Source organism: Mustela putorius, unplaced genomic scaffold, assembly GCF_011764305.1.
Source record: "Mustela putorius furo isolate JIRA1106 unplaced genomic scaffold, ASM1176430v1.1 tig00000460_pilon_pilon_pilon, whole genome shotgun sequence".
Lineage (NCBI taxonomy): Eukaryota > Metazoa > Chordata > Mammalia > Carnivora > Mustelidae > Mustela > Mustela putorius.
The window spans coordinates 24,774,563-24,796,115 of record NW_025421389.1 but is presented as its reverse complement, the minus strand read 5'-3'; the positions used below and the strand labels follow the sequence as shown (position 1 = coordinate 24,796,115).

Sequence of the window (21,553 nt, the reverse complement as noted above, 5' to 3'; positions counted from 1 at the left end):
CAATATGGTTTATTTTCTCACAGCTCTGGGGGTTGGAAAGGCCAAGATCAAGGTCCAGCGTGGTTGGAATCTGGTGAGGGCTCTCTTATTGGCTTGCAAATGTCTGCCTTCTCACTGTGCGCTCATGTGGCAGAGAGTGGGGGGAATATGGAGAATGAGATTGAGCAACCTCTCTGGTGTCTCTTCTTATAAGGACACTAATCCTTTCCAGATAGGGCCCCACCCTTGTGACCTCCTTTAACCTTAATTATCTCCTTATAGGTCCTGTCTCTAAATACATTCGCGTTGGTGGTCAGGGCTTCTACATAGGGATTTGGGGGGTACACACTACAGTCACGCACGATAACAGGTATGTAGTACGACATGGCTGCCAGGTTCTACCCTTGGGCTTGTGCATTGGAAGGGGCCTTATGGGGGCCCTCAGAAGGAGACACCTGTAGATGGGAAGGCTGAACACAATGTCAAGACAGTGCTGGTGCCAGATTAGAATCTGAACCTTGTTGTCGATGTCCTGCATTTGGGACGAATGGCTTCGTACATGGATAAAGATATATCTATCTATCTATGTGTGTGTGTGTGTGTATAAAACCAGAGAGAACTTTCTGGAAAAGAAATGAAGGAATGTGTGAGAATGGCCTTTGGGTCCTGTTGGCCATTAACAAACCGTAATGAACATACGTGGATTTGAAATTAAGCAGGAATTCCCATTTCTCATGTGCATGGGTGTTCAGTCCTGAGGAATTGTCGGGGGGCAAGCTGGATGTAGAGTGTGCCAGTCTCTTAGCTCTTCCATCCAGGGGAATTAAGGCTCTTATGGACAATGGCCTTAAAGTAGGGTTTTTAATAAAAGAAAAAGAGGTGGTGTAAGGCCAGGCCGTGCCATCACCTATGGCTGAATGACCAGATGGGCACCGGACCAGTGCAGAAAGTCTTCCGTGGGGTGAATTCCTGAGCCAGTGGGATATGTTCGACTACAGAGACCAGATGACGAATGTATTTTTAAACTTGGAACCCATGAACCACTTATTATTTCTGAATTAGGAATCAAAACATATGAATAATCTCCACAGGGTTTCAGCAGATGCTCTTAAGGTCACTGGGCTTTGGGGAGAGGCTCGGGGGGTGACGGGAGGTAAAGTCCAACTTGATTCCGTGACTCCTAGGACATCCATGTCATGTTTGCTCGATGGACCGGCCACCGTGGCTGTTATGCGAGTCACATCGCTGCGGGGTCAGGGTAACTCATGGAGGCAAACAGCCTTCTTTATTTTTTAATACATCAGTGTCACCAGCATTTACAGCAGAGGCCGTGATGGGAAGACGGGCCCTGGTGGCCGTGTCTTCCTGGCTGGGGTGACAGAAAAGGCAGCACAGGCAGCAGACTTCTCAGGCTTGCCCCAAATCCCCTCTCCCACCCTCTCTGCCCCTCCGCACCTCTCCCTTTGTCTCGGCCAGCAGTCTCCTACCAAACAAGGTCCGGAACTGAGGTGTTCTGGAATTCCACCCTTGCTAAGCTCTGGGATTAGGGCCCGGGCATTTGGAAAGGGGACTGCGGGGACAGGAAAAAATACCCAAACATTAACCCCTTGGGCCCACAGCCCTGAGAGGCCTCCGCATCACGGCCATGGGTGGATCAGCGTCTCTTGGCCACATCCCGGAAACCTGAGCTTCCTGCACCAGAAGGAGACAGTTAAGCCAAGCCAGGCTGATGAAAATCTCTGTCCTTGATGACTCGGCCCACACACCTGTTCCAGCCTTTCACTCCTCGTGGTTGGTCAGGCCCAGGTATTGGATGACCGCTGAGTGCCGAGTGTGGTTCAGGCCCCTGGAGGAAGAGGGTTGTCCCCCGGGAGCTTGCATGTGCGCAGGGCATGGCCCCCGCATGCTCGCCCAGCCCTAAGGGTGCAGACGTGCAGGTGTGGGCAGGAGGACACGCAGCATCGCTCTTTCCTCTGCCAGGCGCGGGGCCCCACCTACCCATTTTCCTTGTGGCCCCTGTTGCAGTTAAGCATCAAAACACAATACAACGGCAACACGTACGCTCATTTTAAAAAATAAAAGCAACACCACACAAAAGCAATACACAGTAAAGAGTCAGTATTACACATCCCCCTCACTTCAGCCCCCTCTGAGGAAATTAATAGGGGTTTTATTTTTATGAAAGTATTTGAAACTTACAGAAAAGTTTCAAGAGAAATCTAGAGAACTCTTCTATCGGGGCGCCCAGATGGCTCAGTCTGGTGGAGTGTCGGACTCCTGGTCCGGCTCAGGCTGTGATCTCAGGGTCTTGGGATTGAGCCCTTCCTTGGGGTCCACGCGCAGTGTGGAGTCTGCTTGTCCCTCTCCTTCCTGCTCTGTTCTTTACCTTGTTCTCTCTCTCTCTCCCCTGCCAATAAATACAATCTTAAAAAAAAAACCAAACAAACCAACTTTCCCATCACCTTTACCAAGTTGGGGTCCACCAGTTTTAAACCTCCTGCCTACTGGCTTTCTTTCCCGATCTCCTGTAACCACCCAGCTGCCTTCTGTGGTAGGACGTAGGTGGTAGGATCCATTTCCACTTCAGACGTGAGCATCCGCGGCCCAGAGCTGTTGAGCAATGTGCCCAAGGTCACATAACTATGAGAAGGCATGGCCAACGTTCCCACACGGTTCCCCCATGATGTCACTCTTATTTTCATTTTTGTTTTCCTCCCAGGCTTTTTTTTTTTTTTCCAGGCAAGACAGCAGAAGGCTCATCCAGCTCCTTCCCTAGGAGGAGATAATGACTGAGAAGGAGGAGGTAGAAGTCCTCCCAGACCCGTGCTTCCCCCTCCCCCACGTGGGTTTTCCCAGGCAGGCCAGCTGGTGGGGGTCCCGGGCATGCTTGTGGTGGGAACCGCGCCTTCCTTTAGACCCTTTTTGCTTTGCACAGCAAGATGAGATCTTTTAGGGTCAAACCCCACCCCCATCAAGGAAATTCAGTTCACAAACATACCTGTTTTTCCAAGAAGAGACCACAGAGAGCACAAGTCCCCCAAAGGGGCCATTCTTGCAGAGACACAAGGTTCCCACTGCCTTTTGGCCAGATATGAATTGGCGCACTCCTACCCTTGGGGCGGCCGTGTCCACCTTTGTAAAAGAGAGGGTTGGGGTGTGTGGCCGGTGTGCCCTCCGTGTTACCCGCAGCCTCCTGTCCCTGCTGGGGGGCCGTGCTCCTGCACGGAAGGGCCCCAACGAGCCGTGCTTAGAGGTTCTGCCATTGAAGGATCTTTCTGGCTCTGAAGCTTTCACTTCTGTGCTCTGTCACTGGAATCCATCCCTCTGCCCAGGCACGGATTATGCTTTTATCTAATGCCAGCTCTGCCCCATCTGCTCTTTAAACGAGGTGAATCTGCTGCTTGTATGGAACCATCTAGACGGGAGTCACAGAGCAGGCGCCTCATGAACCCTTCTCCCTGTTCCATTCTCCAGGTGGGGTTTTCCTGGCCGCTGCTCCTTCTGGCCTTGTTTCTCCTTTCAGGGGCGTGACAGGTGACTGGAGTGGTGGTGGCCCTCGGTGTGACATCCGTGTGGACCGGCCGACTCAGCTGAGTCCTGTGGGGGTGGTCCCAGGAAATTTGGCCAAGGAGGGGCTGGGTGCTGTGGCCTGGGATACACGCCTTAGCGAGCTCCTCACATCTGATTGGAAGAGCTGTGTATTGTGTTGTTTTCCTCATCAAGGTGGGGTTAGGGACCTGGGCTGCAGTGACAGGGGAGCTGGGGCAGGACTCAGACATACAGCCTCTTGAGGAAGGTTCTGGAAGCTGATTCCCCAGACCAGCATGGACTGGAGCAAGACCCTGTGTGTCTTCCTGACAGAGGCCTGAGACCCAGGTCATAGGGCCTTGGGAAGGGCCATGCTAACCTCTCCACCGGCCAGTCTATACAGACTCTGCTTCACGAAATCACACTTACTTTGCATCTAGCTGTGGTGTGTTCCGTGATTGTTCCTTTCTAATAACCCTCCTTTCCCCCTGCAGATCCCCCTAAAGGCCAGGACCTGTCCTTTCTTTTTCTAGTTGAGCAGAGGCAGGGAATACTGGCTCTTAGACCCTATTTTGGGCCCCGGTCTCTGGTGCTACCTTCTCTTACCTGCTCCCCTCTCTGTACCTCTCCTTCCTGAGGAATCCAGGCCGCACCCTGGGCTCCCAGAGCCTGGTGTCCGCGGTGTCTCCTGGGGGACAGTTTGTATCTCAGGATGGAAGTCAGGGGGAGACAGTTGCGTATTTTAAAAGCTCCTTCTCATGTGAAATACCTTCCTGGCCTGTCCTCTTCTGAGAAGCCCTACCCTAGATGGTTCTCTTCCACAGCAGCCCAGAGAGCAAGGGCTTCTCAGCGTGGCCAGCTGCCCACCTGCATTGTAGTCCCACAGGAGACACGCTGCAATCCCGTGGCCTGCAGAGATGACGGCATTCGGAGGCCTCGGGTAGTAGGAACAGAAGCTTGTAGTCAATAAGCTCCCGGGTCATTTTGATGTGCACTAAAATTAGAGAAGCACTGTAGTGGTACCCCCTCACCCCCCGCATAAGTGTGTGTGCATGTGCACACACACCTACACACCCACACACACACACCCCTTGTGTAATGGCTTCTCCTGCTTCTGAGAACGCTCTGCCTTCCAGACGTGGGTCAGGGGAGGCAGAGCCCGAGTGCAGGGCTGCATGGGCTCTGTAGAAGGACCTGGGCCAGCAGTTACAGGGGGAAGGCTAGTGAGGGAGAATCTCAGAATGGGGTTCTTGTGGCGCTGCTGGGGAGGCAGAAGGCCTCAGGGAGGGGCCTGTCCCCTTGCTGGCAAAGCCTGAAGCTGCCGCCCACGTGGCTGGCCCGTGGTCCCGCACGGCTCTGACTCTCTCATCAGATGTCGCATGTGCTCCCTTGGCTTTGGGAGGGGCCGTGTGATTAATCTTGTGCCCCAGAGAATTTGCCTCAGCACGTGTCTTAAGACAGAGCTGTACAGTCTCCATATGTCTCCTCTCAGAGAGCTGGAGGCTGGGGCCGAGAGTCTAGGGAAGGCCTCCCTCCGTGCCCAGCCTTCTGACCGCATCGCTGAGACTTGAGGCCCGTCAGTTGAGGTCTGATGGGAAGGGGCCGGGCTCGGAGTTCGGCCTGCCCCAGTCTTAGGTCTTCTTGCTTCATTTTGCTAAGGCACCAGAAGATGTCTTTCCCTCTCTGGGAGCTCATACTCCCGGCCAGCGGTTTCTGTGCAGCGTCCACGGCCATAGTGAAAAGTGAGAAGCTAGTAGAACCACGTGGCTTCCTCAGGAAGCGCCCCCGTGGGGGTCCTGAGGTGTCAGTGACTTAGGGAACCCGGGCACCTGCACCCGCACCGATGCTCAGAAGCCCCTCTGGTGGGGATTCCTCCCGGCCGAGGAGGGGTGGTCTGCACCTTAGGCCGCTCTCGCTTTCCTGGGGGCATGTGAACAGTGGCTGGGCCATGGTTCTGGAGAATAGGGATGCCATCCACGTGGCCACAGCGGGCGAATCGAAGATCACAGCCTCGGGAATCCGACGACTCTGGGTTTGAATCCCGACTCCAGCACTTGGTAGCTGGACAGTCTTGGGCCAATTACTGAATAAACATCTGACCCTTAGTTTTCTCTGCTGCAGAGTTGGGGATAAAAAGAGCAAGTAGCCTCTGGGATGTGTCTTGAGGATTTGGTGCCATTTATTTAAACCTTGCTAGCGCCTGGCTCCCCCTAAGTGAGGGCTGGCAGCGGTGGCCGTCGTTGGTGTGTTCTGAGAGACTCTTGCCATCGTAGAGAGCGACGCTCGGGCCCTGCGAGATAAGCTGGTCGGGGGTTCTGGCCAGTGCCACCCTGGGCTGGCTCTGAAGGGGCCTAGGTGAGTGAACTCAGTTTGCCTTTCCCAGAAATGGGCACGTGCCTCTCACCCGCGCCCTGATGTGCCATCTGTCCCACCCAGGTTCCCATCACTGGGGCCCTGAAGCAGCCCCGGAAAACTGACAGCCAAACTCAGGTTGAGCAGGCTTCGGATGTCTCGAGTCCTGGAGCAGGAAGGGAAAGGGGCAGCGTGGGCAAGGTGGCGAGCCAGGCAGGCCCCAGCGTGCAGCCAGGAGGCCACGAGCCTGGGCTTAGGCCTCGGGTCCGGACGGGAGGCGGCGAGCTGCTGCTGGGAGCCTCTGTGCACCACGGACATACAGGTCACCCTTGAGCTCGGGAGGCTCCTTCTCTCTCCTTTTCTTCACTTTGAAAAGAGTCAGCAAAATCCTTATTTCCATAAGCATTTTTTCTGGCTGTAAAAAGCTGAATCCCAAACCTGTTATTATAGCTGTTCATGCTATTTTAATCTGCTCTGTTTAGAGGTAAGAGGGTAGCAATGACTCTGCAATTACGGAGTACATTTGATCAGGGCCCAGCTATTGGAGCCGGCGGAGGGCCCTCCGAGTGGGACGGTGCCGTGTGTGGCAAATCACTTTCGAATTTACTAAAAATATGCCCCTTTGCAGCCATGCAGATATCATAATTTTCCTCCCTGAGGCCTGTTGAAATTCCCATTTGCTTCCTGCTCTGCGCTGGCTCCCAGCACTCACCCTTTGGTCCCCCTGCCTGTTCCCTTTCATTCTTTGTCTTGGTCCCCGGAGCCAGATTCTGACTGGCCTCTCTTCCCCCCCTCGGCCCCACCCCAGCCCACCCCACCCCCGTCTTCTTCCTCCCTCTTCATTTCTGGCTCAGAAATATTTTCTCTTCTGCTGACCGGCGTGCCGGTGAAGCGGGTTTTCGTTTGCCATGGTCAGGAAAAAAATACTTGGAATTCTAAATCTACCAACTCTTTCGCATTTAAACAAGCTGGCACGCAGCATGGATGCCGTGCCTCCGCCGTACAGTAATTGTCACATCCCTGGGCTCCCTTCTTGCTCTCCCTGCTCCGATTTCATTCACTTTTCTATTTGCAGCCAGCACAGAATATGGGCTTCTCCCCCGCCCGCCCTCCTGCAGCCTGCTTTCTATCCAATGACCTTGGCTTCCCCGAGTGCTGCCCTGTAAATGAAATGTGGGATTGCCGCATGTATCTTGATAAAATATATCAGTGGATGAATTGATTTTCATATTGATTTCCCGGGACGAGCAAGGTGTGTATGTGTGTGGAAATCAGGAGTCTCCGTGATGGTCCGAGGGAGGCAGGAAGCCTAGCGCAGAGAAGGCTTTGTTTCTCTCTCACTTAGGACAAGTTTCTGCTCCTTAGCTTGGGAGAGAGGCCTCTTGGCTTGGTCGGGGGCTCACTTTTTGTGGGGAGGAAAGAGCCCAGGTGACCAGGGGGTAACCTGACCTCAGACAGGGCTGTGCCATCCCAGTGACTGAGTGGGTCTTTGGGGAGAACGTGCATCTGGATGTCCCCATCTACTTTGTCCTTTGAACAGAGACACTCTCAAGCCATGGTAGAGGCCCAGCCTGGTGGAGGGGCCTGGATGGGGGAGACAGAGTTGCATGTGATCTGCATACTGGCCCCCTAGCCACTTTGCACTTCCACTTGTCAGCTTAGTTGAGATGTGGTGCTTGAGAATCCAGGCCTCGTGCTGTGACCCCCTGGCGCCCCAGGGATGTGTTGGACCGGGTGTAACGTGTACGTGTTCGTATCAGTGGATGGGCATGCATCTCCTCGTGTGCTTGCAGGTACACGCGTGTGAAGATCAGTGCGGGCCGTGCAAACACAGCTAGGCCGCCTGGGCCTGCAGCGGCTTTTCTTAGCGAGCTCTGGACAACCGAAAGGACAGTATCCAGCGCGGTGATCAAAACTTCATTTTCTCTCCTCTGCAATTGCTTTCCCAATTCCCTCTCCCAACCGCTCCTAAATGAAATAGATGCTCTCAGCCCTCTGTTCGATCCAAGAAGTGAGCTGATAGTTGAATCTTTTTATGAGGCTAAGTAAGCATAGCTTCAGGTGATACTGTGGCCGCACGTGTGTGCTCCTGTAATAAAGCACAGTGAACTGGAGTATCGGGGATGGAGTGACGGGAATTCATTACGTTTTCTGGCTAACTAAGGCTTCACTGGAAAATCCTTTTGGTTGTAAGTCCTGCTGAAATGCTTTGCAAAACAGAACGGTACATGTCCCTGCTCTTGGGAGCACCACATGGAGAACTAACCGAATACTTTGACATTTCGAGATCTTGCAGTGCACGAGGGCTGGGATTTTGGTTATCACGGATGATTGTGCATGTCTTGTAGAAGGTGCTCGAATCAATGTTTACCCTAAGAAGGTGGCTGTTGGGGGGGGCGGTTTTGTCCCCTACGGCACATTTGGCAATGTATGGGAGACCTTGGACAGTTTGCTCGAGCTCCCTGAGCTTTGTAGGACAACAGCACCCCCGACCCCCTGCGCAGAGCTGGTGTCTCACTGGGAGGTCGTGGGCAGGGGCCACAGATGCTTCCGAACTTCCTGGAACGATCAGGACGATGCCCTTCCCCCACCCTGCCGCACTGCACATTTGTAGTGCTGAAATCGAGAGCATGATATAAAAAAAAATTTAGAGCATGTTTTAAAAAACATGATTTAGAGCATGTTTAAAAAAATTGGGGACAAAAAAGTTTTTACTAAAGTCTTGCACACAAAATTTTTTTTTCCCCACTGATCTGCTCTTTCACAAAAATCAGGTGCTGGGAAGGTTCTGAATAATTGAAGCTTCTAATTCATTGACATTTATTGTTCCACAGAACAAATAGGGACGCCTGCCAGTTTGCAGATAGGCAGGCCTGTCCCCAGATGTCTCGCCAGTGAATGCCCAGATTCATTGAATCATTTAGGACCATTAAAAACCATTAGGGCCACACTAGCTTTAAATGGAACTAAGCAGAATAAATAATCCCAGAGGGGCCGTAATTTACCCTTTTCTCTTTACCTTTGTAACCCAGACTAAATTCCCAGAGACTTGGAACAGAACTTTCTGGTGATACAAGGCTTATTCTACTTATTGTAGGTCAGAGACAGTCCGGCACTCATACATAGTGCTTCCAGATATGTAGGCATGTTCATTGGTTGTGAACGGTCATAAGTGAACCTTTGGTGGGATCCATCCGGTTTTGGGGTGATAGGTCTACCCAAGGGAAAATGGGGAAATTTTCTATAGTCTGCATCTTGGGCTCACCTTTCTTTGAAGACATTTTTGGAAATCCATGAATTCCCGTACTAAGAAAGTCCTTTCAGCCAGAATCCAATGGGTTTTTTTGGCGGGGGGGGGGGGGGCATTAGGATGACAGAAGGACCTCCTTTTCTGAGAGTAAAGGAAAAGCTTGTGCTGCGAACGTCATCTTGATGGAAGTTTCAGTGTCAAATATTCCGGGAAACGATTGGGCATCATTTTATTGACATACCCCCCTTCTGTCTGGGATACTGTAAATGAATCTGCAGTCAATGAGGTCTCTGTATCAAGGTGTCGAGTGCATGCATGGGAGTAGTTAGAGAACATTCGACGCTTGGTTTAACGTGCAATTCACCAGTGCACGGTAACCTCTGGCAGGCGCTCATTACTTCATATAAACAGAAGAGGAAAAAGCTGTCCTGGCGAGACCGACTGATGTCCCCCATCAGCTACAGAGGCTGGAGCCGGGCAGCCAAAGCGGGGCTCACCTCTCAAGTTGAATTTCAGGGTTTTGCCTGGCTCCGTGTATCCTCCGGGAGAGAACAGGCACTGGGCTCAGACAGCCCAGGTTCTCAACCTGGTTCTGCTGCCGGCTAGCCTTGTGACCTTGAACGTGTTGCTTTGCCTCCCCGACCCTTGTAGTCACAGCAGCCCCCACCCGCGCCCCTCTGCAGGCTCAGATTCAGGACCAAGCGATGGCAGAGCGTTCGGTAAGTTGCAGAGAGCAGAGGACGGGTCGGGCATCCTGGATCTCGTTCCCTGGTTAAGCAAGAGCAGTACCATCGGTAGAGCAGGTGTTGAGTCCATCCCGGCATTGTTTGTGAGAGGAGCCAAAGCGTCTCCGCCTGCACTCCCTTAAAGAACTGGTGTCCCCATCGCTCCATCTGCTGTTTTGTAGCTGAAATGCTAAGTGGAATCGTGGGTGTACCTGGGGTCTCTCTCGTTACAGTACAGACTCTGAGGGGGGCTAGATTAGTGTCTCCCCTCCTTTCGCTTAGACGGAGGTATATTTATAGCCTGGTATAAATACCGTCAGAAGGTTCCTATAAAACTCTGTTATTACCGCGGCACAAAGTTAGAAATGCTTGAGGTTTCGGCTTCTTGGCTCTTCCATGCAGCAATGAATATTTTATGGGAAAGGAAATACTTCGTGTCTGACTCTTTTTATAGTGCAGCTACTCACAGGGCTGGTAACCTTCCAGATCTCTCCAAAATCAAAACCATTACCTGTCCGTCGCTCTCTTCCCTTCTTCCCGGCTCCTTCGGTGCCCTTCCTGGCTGCGGTGTCCATGTCCCCTTGTGAATGGGTCCATTTACCAAACGTGCGGGGTACCGTTTCCAGTCCTAATTAATGCCTTAGACCAGAGGCGCTGGCCGCTTCCCAGATCCACCCCACCCCTTCTGGCACCTTGTGGTGCTGGTCAGCCCCGGTCAGAGAGGCGTGCTGGCGGGATGCCCTCTGGGTTCTCCACTTGAAGGTCCCCACCTGCGTTCTTTGCTGAGTTCCCCATATTCTTGGAATTAACAAAAGCAATGGGTGAGTTTGAGGGTCCCTGGAGCCCGAGGGCCCCTTCCCTTTGAAGGCCTGACCCTGAGTAGCTATCTTGATGAGGTTTCCCTGTCAGGGCCTCTTACTGTGGAAGGAGGGGCCTCTGGGGTCCTGGCCCTGGCTTGCTAGGTCCAGGATCTCGAGGAGGGGAGATAAGTGTCCTGGCAGGTCAGCTCCTGGGGAGCTGGTTCTTCTGGCGGCACAAGGCTATCCTGTATGGGATTTAGCTAGTTTGGCCCGGAGGTCCTCAGAAATCTGTTAGGACTTCAGCAGTGCCACAGGCCAGGTTTCTGGCAAGATCACAGTGTCCCGGAACACCGACCTCAGGCAACGAGCCCACGTGGGTCTCCGGAGGCCCTCACAGGCCAGTGAGATACTTCAGACTCCTGCGGACGGCAGCTCTGTGGCCTGGATCTCTGTACCACGGCTCAGAGAGCCCCCGTGGGGACAGGGTGGTGGGTGAGAAATGGGGCTTCTGAGACGCCCAGGAGCCGAGCTGGGCTGTGCCTTGGCTCTGGCTCGGGACAGTTTTCTTAGCAAGGGTGGGTCTGTGAAAAATGCGTCGTGTGATCTGAATACGGGTTCCACACTTCATTGAGTGGGACTCTGGGAGCTCAACAGGTTCACTGTGTTTGCCTTCTGCCGTTTTCTGCCCCTGCTGCTTATCTTGGCGCCAAAAGAGATATAGGGAAAGAGTGATTTGCCAGCCTTGGGCAGCTCCGGTTGGATCCCCACCTCTGGTTTGTGCCACCCACCAACTAGAGCTGACTCTCCTCACTGTGGCTTTGTGCTGAGTCTTCCTCTGTCCTTTCCTGCTTCTCTCCCACTTCTCGGTCATCAGACCTAGTGTTGGCACAAGGCAGGGTGGCGAGTAGTGGACTGGAGGTCTTGGAGGCTCACAGGCTCACTCGTGTCTCCGGTTGTGAACATGAGGAAAGGGGTATTTGTTATTTTCAGTCACTGGGAATGGGGTCAGCCAGTGGCTCTCTGCAGAAATCGAGCACAGTATTTGACACCTGGGATCCATGATGCAGAGCATTTCACGGTGGACTTGTAGGGCTCCTCTGACCACCAGGTTGATGGGCAGGAGAGAGGCAAGGCCTAAAGGATTGAGAAATCCTGTTCTAGAAGCATGTTCTAAAAGCGTCGCTCATATTTTAACTCACCCTCCCCATCTGTGATATACGCAATGAAGATGGATAGAAGAAATGGAACCAGAGAGGGAAGAAAGAGGGACCAATTTTTATTAAGCGCCTGTAGCATAACAGATGCTGCTGTGAGCTTTCAGTACTCTTCAGTGGAATCACAAAGCCGAGTTTCAGCAGTTCTCTCGTTCCAGGGACCCGGATAATCCGTAGATGGGATTACTGGCCCTAAGATCAGATGAGCCACTGGTATCAAGTGTCTCCTTCAGCGTCTAGAGCTGTGCGGGACCCATGGAAGACCCAAGGACATTTGTGCTTCAGTCCCTTCTCTTAGGGCTCAAGACCACATACCTTATACATGTGGACACACGTGTGCAAACACAGATCCACACTAGTGGATCAGGCCAGCATGGGCTCTACCTTCTAGAGCCGCAAAATTCACAGAGCACTGTGACTGGGGTATCCCAGAAGTGACAGGAGATGCTGTCTCCTTAGCAAAGCCTTGTGGGCTGCCACGATAGAAAGCGTGGGCCGCCTCGAGGCCATCAGGCAGAAGATGAGAATAGAAAAAGCTGTCCCAAAAGATGTACAGTTAGTGGTCGGTGCGTGTGGTAGACAGAATAGTGGCCTCCCCAGCCCCTCCCCGGTGATGTCCACGTCCTAATCCCTGGAAGCCATGAGGAGTGGTAGCTTCCTGGCAGAGGGGAAGTGAGCTAGCTTTAAAGTAGAGATATCATCCTTGGTTCAGCCACGTGGGTCCAACGTAGTCCCTATGACACTCACAAAGGCCTTTTCATGCAGAAGAGGGAGGCGGAAGGGTCGCTGGTGGAGAGTATGTGAGGACAGAAGCCGAGAGCTGCAGATGACCGCTTGGGAGAAACTCAGCCCGAGGTCAGTGGCTTTGAAGATGGGCGACGGGGTCACAGGCCCAGGAACGAGAGCAGCCTCTGGCACCACCCCGAGACGCCTCAGAGGGCACCCAGGCCTGCCAACACCTTGACTTTATCCCAGGGAGAACGATTTTAAACTTCTTGCCTCTGCAGAACTGGGAGATCCTACATCCGTGTTGTTATACAGATGCGACACAAGTCACATGTGCAGGCTGTTACGTGTGCGGTGATTTGTTCCAGCAGCCCCAGGAGCCTCCTGTAGCAGGATGGAAGAAAGCGGGGCAGTGGGTGCTCAGGGGAGAGGGGAGCCGGTGCCCTTCTCTTTACTGTTCCCCAAAGCTCCTGCAACAGGAAGTGACCTTTTTTTATCCCTCCCTGGGAAGCCAGGGGGACTAGCCCTTAGCCCACCTGGCTGCTGGTGCAGCTCAACGGAACGCACCCCTGGCCTTCCCTGCACCCTAGTTCCTTCTTATGGGGTGGCTCCACTCTCCCCTGCAGGGCTATGAATCTGCTTGGTGGGTTTGGAATGTCATGGTGGGATTCTGGCTCAAGGAGAGGAGTGGGTTGTGTGGAATTCAGTGGAAATCCTTTTGCTGGGGCGCCTCCGTGGCTCAGTCATTAAGCGTCTGCCTTTGGCTCAGGTCATGATCCCAGGGTCCTGGGATCAAGCCCTCCATCGGGCTCCCTGCTCAGGCTCCGTCCTCGGAGTGAGCCTGCTTCTCCCTCTCCCACTCCCCCTGCTTGTGTTCCCTCTCTCATTGTGTCTCTGTCAAATAAAAAAAACCTTAAAAAAAAAAAAATTCTCTGCCTTAGGGGACGGCAGTAGGCTTGGGACCTTGATTGAGAGTGTTGTCCGGGGTTCTGATGTCATTTCCCGCCGTCCCTTGCTCCTTCTTTGCACTTGTTTTCCAAGTGCGATCAACCTGGTGAAGTTTTAAAAATAAGTAGATTCTCCCAGGAAGGGCTAAAAATAGCATGAGCCTTCTGTCTTGGCATTTTGCGAAGGTTACTTACCACTCTTTGGAGGGTGACTGTGCTCTGTGTAGGGCCACCCGAGAGGAGCTGTAGACACGGGGTCTTGTCCCCATAAAGCAGATGGGCTCATGAGCTCATGGATCACGCATCCATCCATAGGCTCTTGGAGTCGGAAGGAAAACCCTCATTTTACAGGTGTGGAGACAGGCCTCGGGCGCTTGTGTGGTCTATGGAATATCTGATGTGTTTGTAACCTTCTGAGAACTTTTCCTCCCTGCTGGCTTTGGGCCGTTCTAAGATTCTTGCCTTCTAGCAATGTCAGTCTGGGGGCTGTGGGTGAGTCGTAGTGGTCAGAGATCAGTTTTCCAGCATCATCCCCAAGAGAGGAATGAAGCTAATCATGGGACAGGGTATTGCCTCCCAGAAGGTTTGGTTTGGGACGTTTTACTCCCCTTCATGGAGCCTGAGAAAAATGTCTCCTGAGGATGACTTTGTCTTGGGTGTTTTCATTTTATTTTTAAGATCCAAGGGTAGATTGAGCGGAAGGGCGTCATCTGTTTCCTTGAAGGTTGGGCCGGTCTGTCGCCGGGTTGATGGCAGCTCTTTTTGCCGGATCCCATGTCCTGTAGGCCTTCTTTATTGTCTGAGTCTCCTCCCCAATCTCCACGATGGTCCCATGTCCTGCGTGGCACTTCTTTTCCGGAAGTCTTTACAAATATTCTAGGCGATCTGCCGGCGACGCTTGAGTACATTTATTCCTGGGTGCGAAGGAGGCCCAGAGACCTTCCAGACCCTCTGCTTCTTAGAAGGTTAGACTATTATGGAAGCAGACACTGCATCTGTGTCTTCTCTTATTTCTTACGTGCACGGGTGACCTTTGGGGACATTGTTCGGGAGACCAACCATTATCTACCGCTTGAAGTCTGCTCCTCTCATCTCTCTACCAAGAGAAGCGAAATCTCATTGTCATGATTAAGGTCACGGCCACCAGCCGGTTAAAGACGCCCTTGTGTCCCACTCACCGCACCCCTTCTCCCCCGCTCTCTTGTGCTCTCCAAGATATGAGTGGCTCAGGAAGGAAAGGGAGCAGGAGTGAGCGAGAACGGGGAGGAGGCTGCCTGTGGACCCTTCTGTCTCTCAGCCTCACTGGTGACTGAGCTTGGGCACTCACTCGGGGATCCTGAAGTGACTCAGTATGGGTGTTCCAATGGCCAGTAGGTATTTGTATCCTTCCAAGTCTTTCCAGCCCGGTAGAGACTGTGTCTTCTGGAAGGCCGTTGAAGCGCCCTCCTCACTGTTCAGTTTGTCTCAATGCAGCTGGCCATGTCCCTGTCTTGGGCAGAGAGGCTCAGGATGGAGATCATGGAGAAAACCGTGTCCCCGTGGCCATGGAGAACTCCTCCATGGGAAGCCCGGGGCTTTCTGAGACCGCGGCGGCCTCTAGCTTTTCCCCCAGTGAATAGTGCCGAGCTGGGGGAAGGTCCTGCCTGGCTCTTGGAGCATGTGGCCCTGTTTGGTGATGAGCGTGGCGAGCCCCATGCTCTGCCTTGGTGAGAGGGCGACAGGGAGCAGTTTCCTGAGCCCCACTGTCCAGGCCACTCTTCAAGAAATTGGATGAGCTGCTAGGAGTGGCCTATCCGGGACCAGGATGATAGGGTCCCCCGGAGCTGTTGACAGGCCCACTCTTTGGGGTTCTGTTCCCCAGCCGGAAAGAAAAGCTGGTGGCCTGGGAGAGCAGGGGAACAACTCCTAGGGCTATGAGGGGTTAACCCGGGGGCTTCCCGTTTTAGAGAAAAACCGGCTGTGGGATTGGAGAGTGCCCGGGATTCGTGTCTCTGGCTTGACGGACTTAGAACTTGGCAGTGGAGCAGGAGAGGGAGGAAGAGCTGCAGGAGAGGTGCGTGGGGGTTTGGAAAAGGGTGTGGTCTTCCCAGACAGCAGTTCACCTGGGCTAGAGAAGGGGCTGTTTCCTCCTCTGCTGCTTGGAGCCCACGTTCAGAACTTCTAGCATCTTCCTCTGCCGCTTAGCCACATCTCCCCCGTTCTGCCTGCTGCATGTGTCTGGGACTTCCTACTAAGTTTTAAGGTCCTTGAGGGTACTGCCTATGTATTACATTTCTTTGACCCTTTCCACAGTGGCTAACACCGTGCCTTGCATTTAGTAGCCAATAAATACTTGCTTGATTGCATGCCACTGCTGCTCCCTGCCCGCTTTCTCTTAAGGGAGCTACTTATTCCTGTCCCCACCGTGTCACTCAGGCCAGTGTTCCAGCTCGGAAAGGGCTGGTAGAGCCAACCTCTTCCTCCTCCAGGGGGATTGTGCATGGACTTCTAAGATGCATGGCCTGGGGCGCAGGTGGACATGTGGGATTGGAGATGTCCCTTGGATGTGGAGCCCGTGCTTCTTCAAGCTGTTCCCTTTGATGTGTGGACCTGCCATGGCTCCTTGGTCAAACCAAGCCTCTGTTGCAAAGGGGGAAGTGGGGCTGCTTGGGACCCCCTGGCACCCCCTGACTTCTGACCCCCACCGACCCCCACAGCCCCACGCCAGGGTCCCTTGTTCATCAGCTCTGCCGGCTTATTCAGTATGAGCTTTTCAGCATTATTTGGGAATTGGAAGCCTCATTTTCTGGGAACCGTTCCTTAAATGAAGCTTACGTACTTCATTGGCTTCCCAACTTTTCAGATATTAAACAAATATCTCTAGAAGGTTTCCCTTTCTTCCCTCACCGCCTTGTTTTCTCCTTTTCCCAGAGACCAGCAGGTGCCCAGCCAGATGGCGAGAGAAGGGGAGTGTTGTGGGATGCTGGCCGCCCGTCCACGTGTGTGTAGTACAGGGATCTTCGAGAGGGTGCCGGTTTCCATCCAGCCTTTTCTCTCTTCGCTGGCAGCCCGCTATAGAGCCAGGCAGAGCCCCCTGGCAAGTGACCAGACATGGAGTGTGTGGCAGGAAGGCTCTGTCACCCTGATTTCCCGCGTGGAATCTACTTGTCTGTGAATGGAAGGCTGGGGGTGGGGGGATTGGGGAGGAGCAAGTGTCTGGCCAGTCTCCAAGGCCAGATGTTCTTTCGTGCCATATGTTCTGTCGGGAAGGGTAGGCCTGGAGGGTTCTGAGGCACGTCTGACCTCTGCTCTCTTGGACCATGTCCCCCTTCCTCCACTGTCAGGGACCAGTGACAGCCCCCTCCTTGCCTGCTTTTCCACTCCACCTTCTCCCCCACTCATGCTCCGGTCTACACTCCTTTTGCTGGACTCTGCTATCCCCAGCCCCGCTCCTGTGCATTGTCCCTGGGTTGGACCCCCTTGCGCAGGAATGAAGCCGTTCTATGCCTATTCCAGGACCCCCAGGATGCCTTCTCCTCTTTCTGCCTGCTTGAGCCTTGGTGTCTGCTGAGCCTGGCCTTGAGCCCGCCTGCTCGGGGAGCCCCTGGGTTTTGGATTCCCACAGACTCTGCGTGTGGCGATCGTCGTCTGACATTGGTGTGTGAGTTACGAACAGGTGTATATTACATTGCATGTTGTCTTCTCTCTTTAACTCAGTTTTGGGGGAGCAGGTCATGGTCTTCTACCACCCACCAAGCCAAGCAAATACCTAACTGACGCTTAACCTGTCTCGGCTTGTGGGAGACGAAGGAGACTGGAATGTTCTTGCCTCTTCTGGCCATGCTGAGTTGGCGACCGGCTCAGGGTGCCACAGGGAAAGAAGTAATGCTGGGTAGCTCTTCCATGGTGCTTTTTTTTTTTTTTTTGCTATCTACATTCTGAGAAGTAGATGGTGGCCTGCTTAATCGGCCGGACCTTGCTACCAGGTAGCAAACAGAAGCAGTTGCTCTTCTGAGTTCCCTTCCATGGTAACTTGAGCTCTGCACAGCGAGGCACCTCTACAAGTCAGTACATGGAGAAAGGCAGGTTGTTCCAAGCTCTCTCTCTCTCTCTTTGTGCCTTCTTGGGGCACAGAAGTATCTTCTAGAGGCATGGCAGAGAGGTTGTGTTGGTGATCCGTTTTGCAAGGCTGACCTATCTACTATCTCTGGACATCTCCTCTCTTAATGTGGAATCTATACACTTTTCTCTGTCCCTCTTCTTCTGTGGTCTTTGCCCACCCCAAGCCTGTCATTCCCAGCCAGCTCCATGGTTCCAAGGAGGGTATTTTTGGGTGGAAGCTTCCTGAGTGCAGTGTTGAAATCAAAGTCTGCCTCCTCTGTCTCAGGATTCCACCTACTGCAACCACGGTGTGTCCCCTGCAGGCTCATCCCACCTGCTTCTTGCCTGATGGCTGCAGGTGACAAAGGCTTGCCGGCATGACTTGTTCGTATTGGTGAGTTTTGGCTGCTGTGGTGCCTCCAGTTGTGTGGGAATCTCCCTCATTCGAGGCCTTTCCATTTTTGGTATTTCCTAACATGGGTAGATAGAGCCTTTGGAGCCCACGAAGCTCCCGAGGGGACCAACCTAGTCTCACCGTATCCTTAAGCCACACTCGTTGGTTCCTCTTCTGCGCGCCCGCACCCCAGCTGCTGCTGGATGTCTTGGCACATCACCCCTCCCTCCTTTCAGGATTCTTTCCGTCAGCCAGGAGGTGACCTGGTCAGGCAACGAGGGTTTACCTTTTTCTTCCTCAGCCTTCCCTTCGGTAACATTTGTCTCAGACGCTGCATTCTGGGGACCGGGCTTCTGTCTTTCACATTCACAATCTCATTTTCCTCCCCTCCGAGGGAACGAGCTTATTCTCCAGCTTGGCAGATGAGAACACCAGGGCTTACAGAACCCCAGGGTCTCGGAGCTCCTCTGCGGTAGACGTGGGATTTGCAGTCAGGGCCGGTGTCGGAATCCGAGCTGTTGAACTTTTTTACGATCTTGGCTTGTATCCGGCTCCGAGCTTTATGACTCCTATAGGTTGTTTTCTTCTTCGTGCCTCAGTTTCTTTCTCAGAAAAACAGAATGAAACTAAAGGCCTCCTAGGATTCATTCTGAGGATTGGATAAGATGATGCCTAAAAAAAAATGCACAGAAGAGTGCCTCTGAGATGTCTGTGACTCTTCTAATTCTGCATTCGTCAGTTGCATGTTAAAATTGCAGTGGGGGCGCCTGGGTGGCTCAGTGGGTTAAAGCCTCTGCTTTCGGCTCAGGTCATGATCCCAGGGTCCTGGGATCGAGCCCCGCATTGGGCTCTCTGCTTGGCGGGGAGCCTGCTTCCTCCTCTCTCTCTGCCTGCCTCTCTGCCTACTTGTGATCTCTGTCTGTGAAATAAATTAAAAAAAAAAAAACAACTGCAGTGGGCATTACTCTTGTCACTTCTCATGTCTCTAGCATCATCTTCAGCACCTAGGACACATGGATTATATCTGGGTGCTCGGGTACCCAGAGGTGACTCAGAGACAGTCCTCGGTGTGCTGGTGTCCTTGTGGCAGATGTCGACCGTGAGGGTGCCTTGGCCCCAGGGGACGGCATTGGCAGGTGCTGGCGGGGGAGGCGGCCAGGGGATGAGGCATTGTAGGGTGTGGTGGACACAGCATTCGAGAACCTTCCTGTTGCCTAAAAACTTTTTTTTTTCCCTCCCGCCCCCTTCCCCGGTAGCTCTGAGTCCTGCCAAGTCTGTGTACAAGCCTTGGAATGACAAAGTACCCTTTAGTTAATTGCACAACGGATTGCCTAGAGTTAAAAGTTCTGATTTATATGACTATAGCTCTAACTGCTCAATAACACAGGCCTGTAATCTACTTTCATTTCAAACAGAACGGTGATTTATAGGGCAGCATGCCGCTTTAGCTCAGAAATGAGGTGTTCAACATATGCTCTGTTGACATAAATTTGGAATTTATCGCTGTTGTCAAAACTGCCTGTTGGACAAAGGTGGGTATTAAGGCAATAAATGACTCAGAATAGTTTTCTGTCACATTTCCTAACCATTGTATTCAGTCTATTTGAGGGAAAAATATATACTTAAAAGTAATCAAATGTCCAAAATCCATGCGTCTTGTTTTGAACGACGAGCGGGGAGGGGGGCCGAGGGGGACGGAGGGACAGGAGGGCGTGGGGGGAGGGGTGGGTGGCCGGGGGTGTTGGCAAGGAGAAAGCTTTTCGTGAAGTTATGGCCCATTTTAAAAAGATTCCACTTGGCTTCCTCTCCCCCATCCCCATTAGGAGGTGGGCTTTCCTTTCTCATTTACAAAGAGGGGGAGGAAAATGAAAGCTCATTAAATAAAAATAGTAAAGGACATTTTTATGTGTGGGCTTCAAGCCAGCCATGTCAGGGAGGAGTTAGTGAGTGGCGCTGGGAGGGAAGGAGAGCAGGATTTGGTTTATGGGGAAATAAAGCCCACCGGCCAGCATTGCTTCTTTGCTAGCTTGGTGAGCCTGGGCTGGCATCCACCGTCCCTCTGCAGGCCCCCGCGGCCACACGAGCTCTCGGGGAGCAGCTGGATACCAGGCTGTGCTCCCAGGGTCCTACATACAGGTCCAGACTTCCTTGTGACCCTTTGTACCCCCGAGACACACGTGCTCATCCACTCACGCAAAACATCTCTCACAGGTGCTGAGCCTTTGCCGGGCTTGACGGTGCAGAGAAATAAGGCAAAGCTCTTCTCTGGGTCATTTCTCAGCTAGCGGAAGGCACAGGCGAGCAAGCAGGTGCAGCAGTAGACACACATCCAAAGGTTGGGGGCACTGTGGACCAACTTTGGGGGCAGAGGGCCGCGGGGTTTCCCCTGGGATGATGCCGGCTCTCCTGCCTGGTGACATGGCTTTTCGTGGCGATCAGGTATCTGCATGGAGAATATGGGGAAAGAAAATACACTTGTCATGGAGGCCTGTGAAAAGACATGTACAGTTTTGAGGTCAGGTGATTCCCGACGTGTGTGTCAGGTGGGATTTTCCATGTTGTGTGTTGAAGGAGCGAGCCCCGAGCCCCTGTGCCCGGAAGCTGCCCCCTCTGTTCCCATGCACATCTGCCCCATGCCGTGGACGGGTCAGGGCATCCTCTGAACATGGGGACAGCAGGGGCGATCTGGCGAGCGTGGTCAGAGCGGAATCTGGGACTCTCTCGCCTCCACGCTCTGTTTTTCGCTGACCCAGCGTGCCGATGCTTTCGGTGAGCGCGTGTCTCTGCGAGATGGGAGGCGCACAGGCGTCCAGAGAGCTGGCTGTGCCTGGGCCGTCACCGGGCCCCGAGCGCTTGGTGCTCTGCATTTCCAGCATGCCCGGCTCTGCCAGGCAGGTTTGCAAGTCAGGAGCTGGAGGAGCACTCGGGCTGCCCGCCTGGTACTTCTCCCTGTGAAAACAAGGCCCAGCAGGGGAGAGGATGCGTATCTGTGGCTTTTATTTTATCTTGCCTTTTATCTCCGTGCCCACATGCTCGGAGCTTCTCTGCGTTGATAAATGTGCCCTCTTGCACATGCACATGCACATGCACGCCGTCCCCCTTTCTCTCGCCCGTGTGCGTGCCACACACACACACACACACACACACAGTGCACTGGGTGCGGACACCAATTGTAAGCCGCCTCTGTGTGGCTCACCCTCCCTTTGCCACCAACCCCTGTCCTTTTCACACAAAGCTCCCTGTTGGGAAAACTCATAATTTTTACACCACACAGTCTTGACTGGCCATTGCTGGAATTACTGTCTCTTTGAAGTGCTTTCTGCTGGGGCATTTACAGGCCGTTTTAATTACCTGCAGCTTGCAAGGGGCCTTGCTTCGTCCCAGCCTTTGTTTGTTTGTTCTTGGCGAGGAGTCTGTGCAGAAGGGACGACGGCTGTCTTCCTTTACAAAGAAAGAGAAGGGGGCGCAGAGAAGTTTGGGGAACCCTTCACACAACTTCTCCCTGAAACCTGCTCTGTGACTCCCTCTCCGCCCCCGTCGAACAAGCTGGAAAAGGGA

At 53.2% G+C, this 21,553-nt stretch overlaps 1 protein-coding gene and 1 long non-coding RNA gene across 4 annotated transcripts in view; one reads left to right on the top strand and one right to left on the bottom strand.

The window, feature by feature from the left end:
* The window catches only part of ZBTB16 (zinc finger and BTB domain containing 16), a 182,866-nt gene that overhangs the window by 60,165 nt on the left and 101,148 nt on the right, over positions 1–21,553 (top strand). The window lies entirely within an intron of this gene.
* LOC106005553 lies at positions 756–3,468 on the bottom strand. The gene is made up of 3 exons (XR_001178985.2): positions 2,978–3,468; positions 2,179–2,751; positions 756–1,825 (listed from the first exon to the last, which is right to left on the bottom strand). It is a non-coding gene; the product is annotated as an uncharacterized LOC106005553 (long non-coding RNA).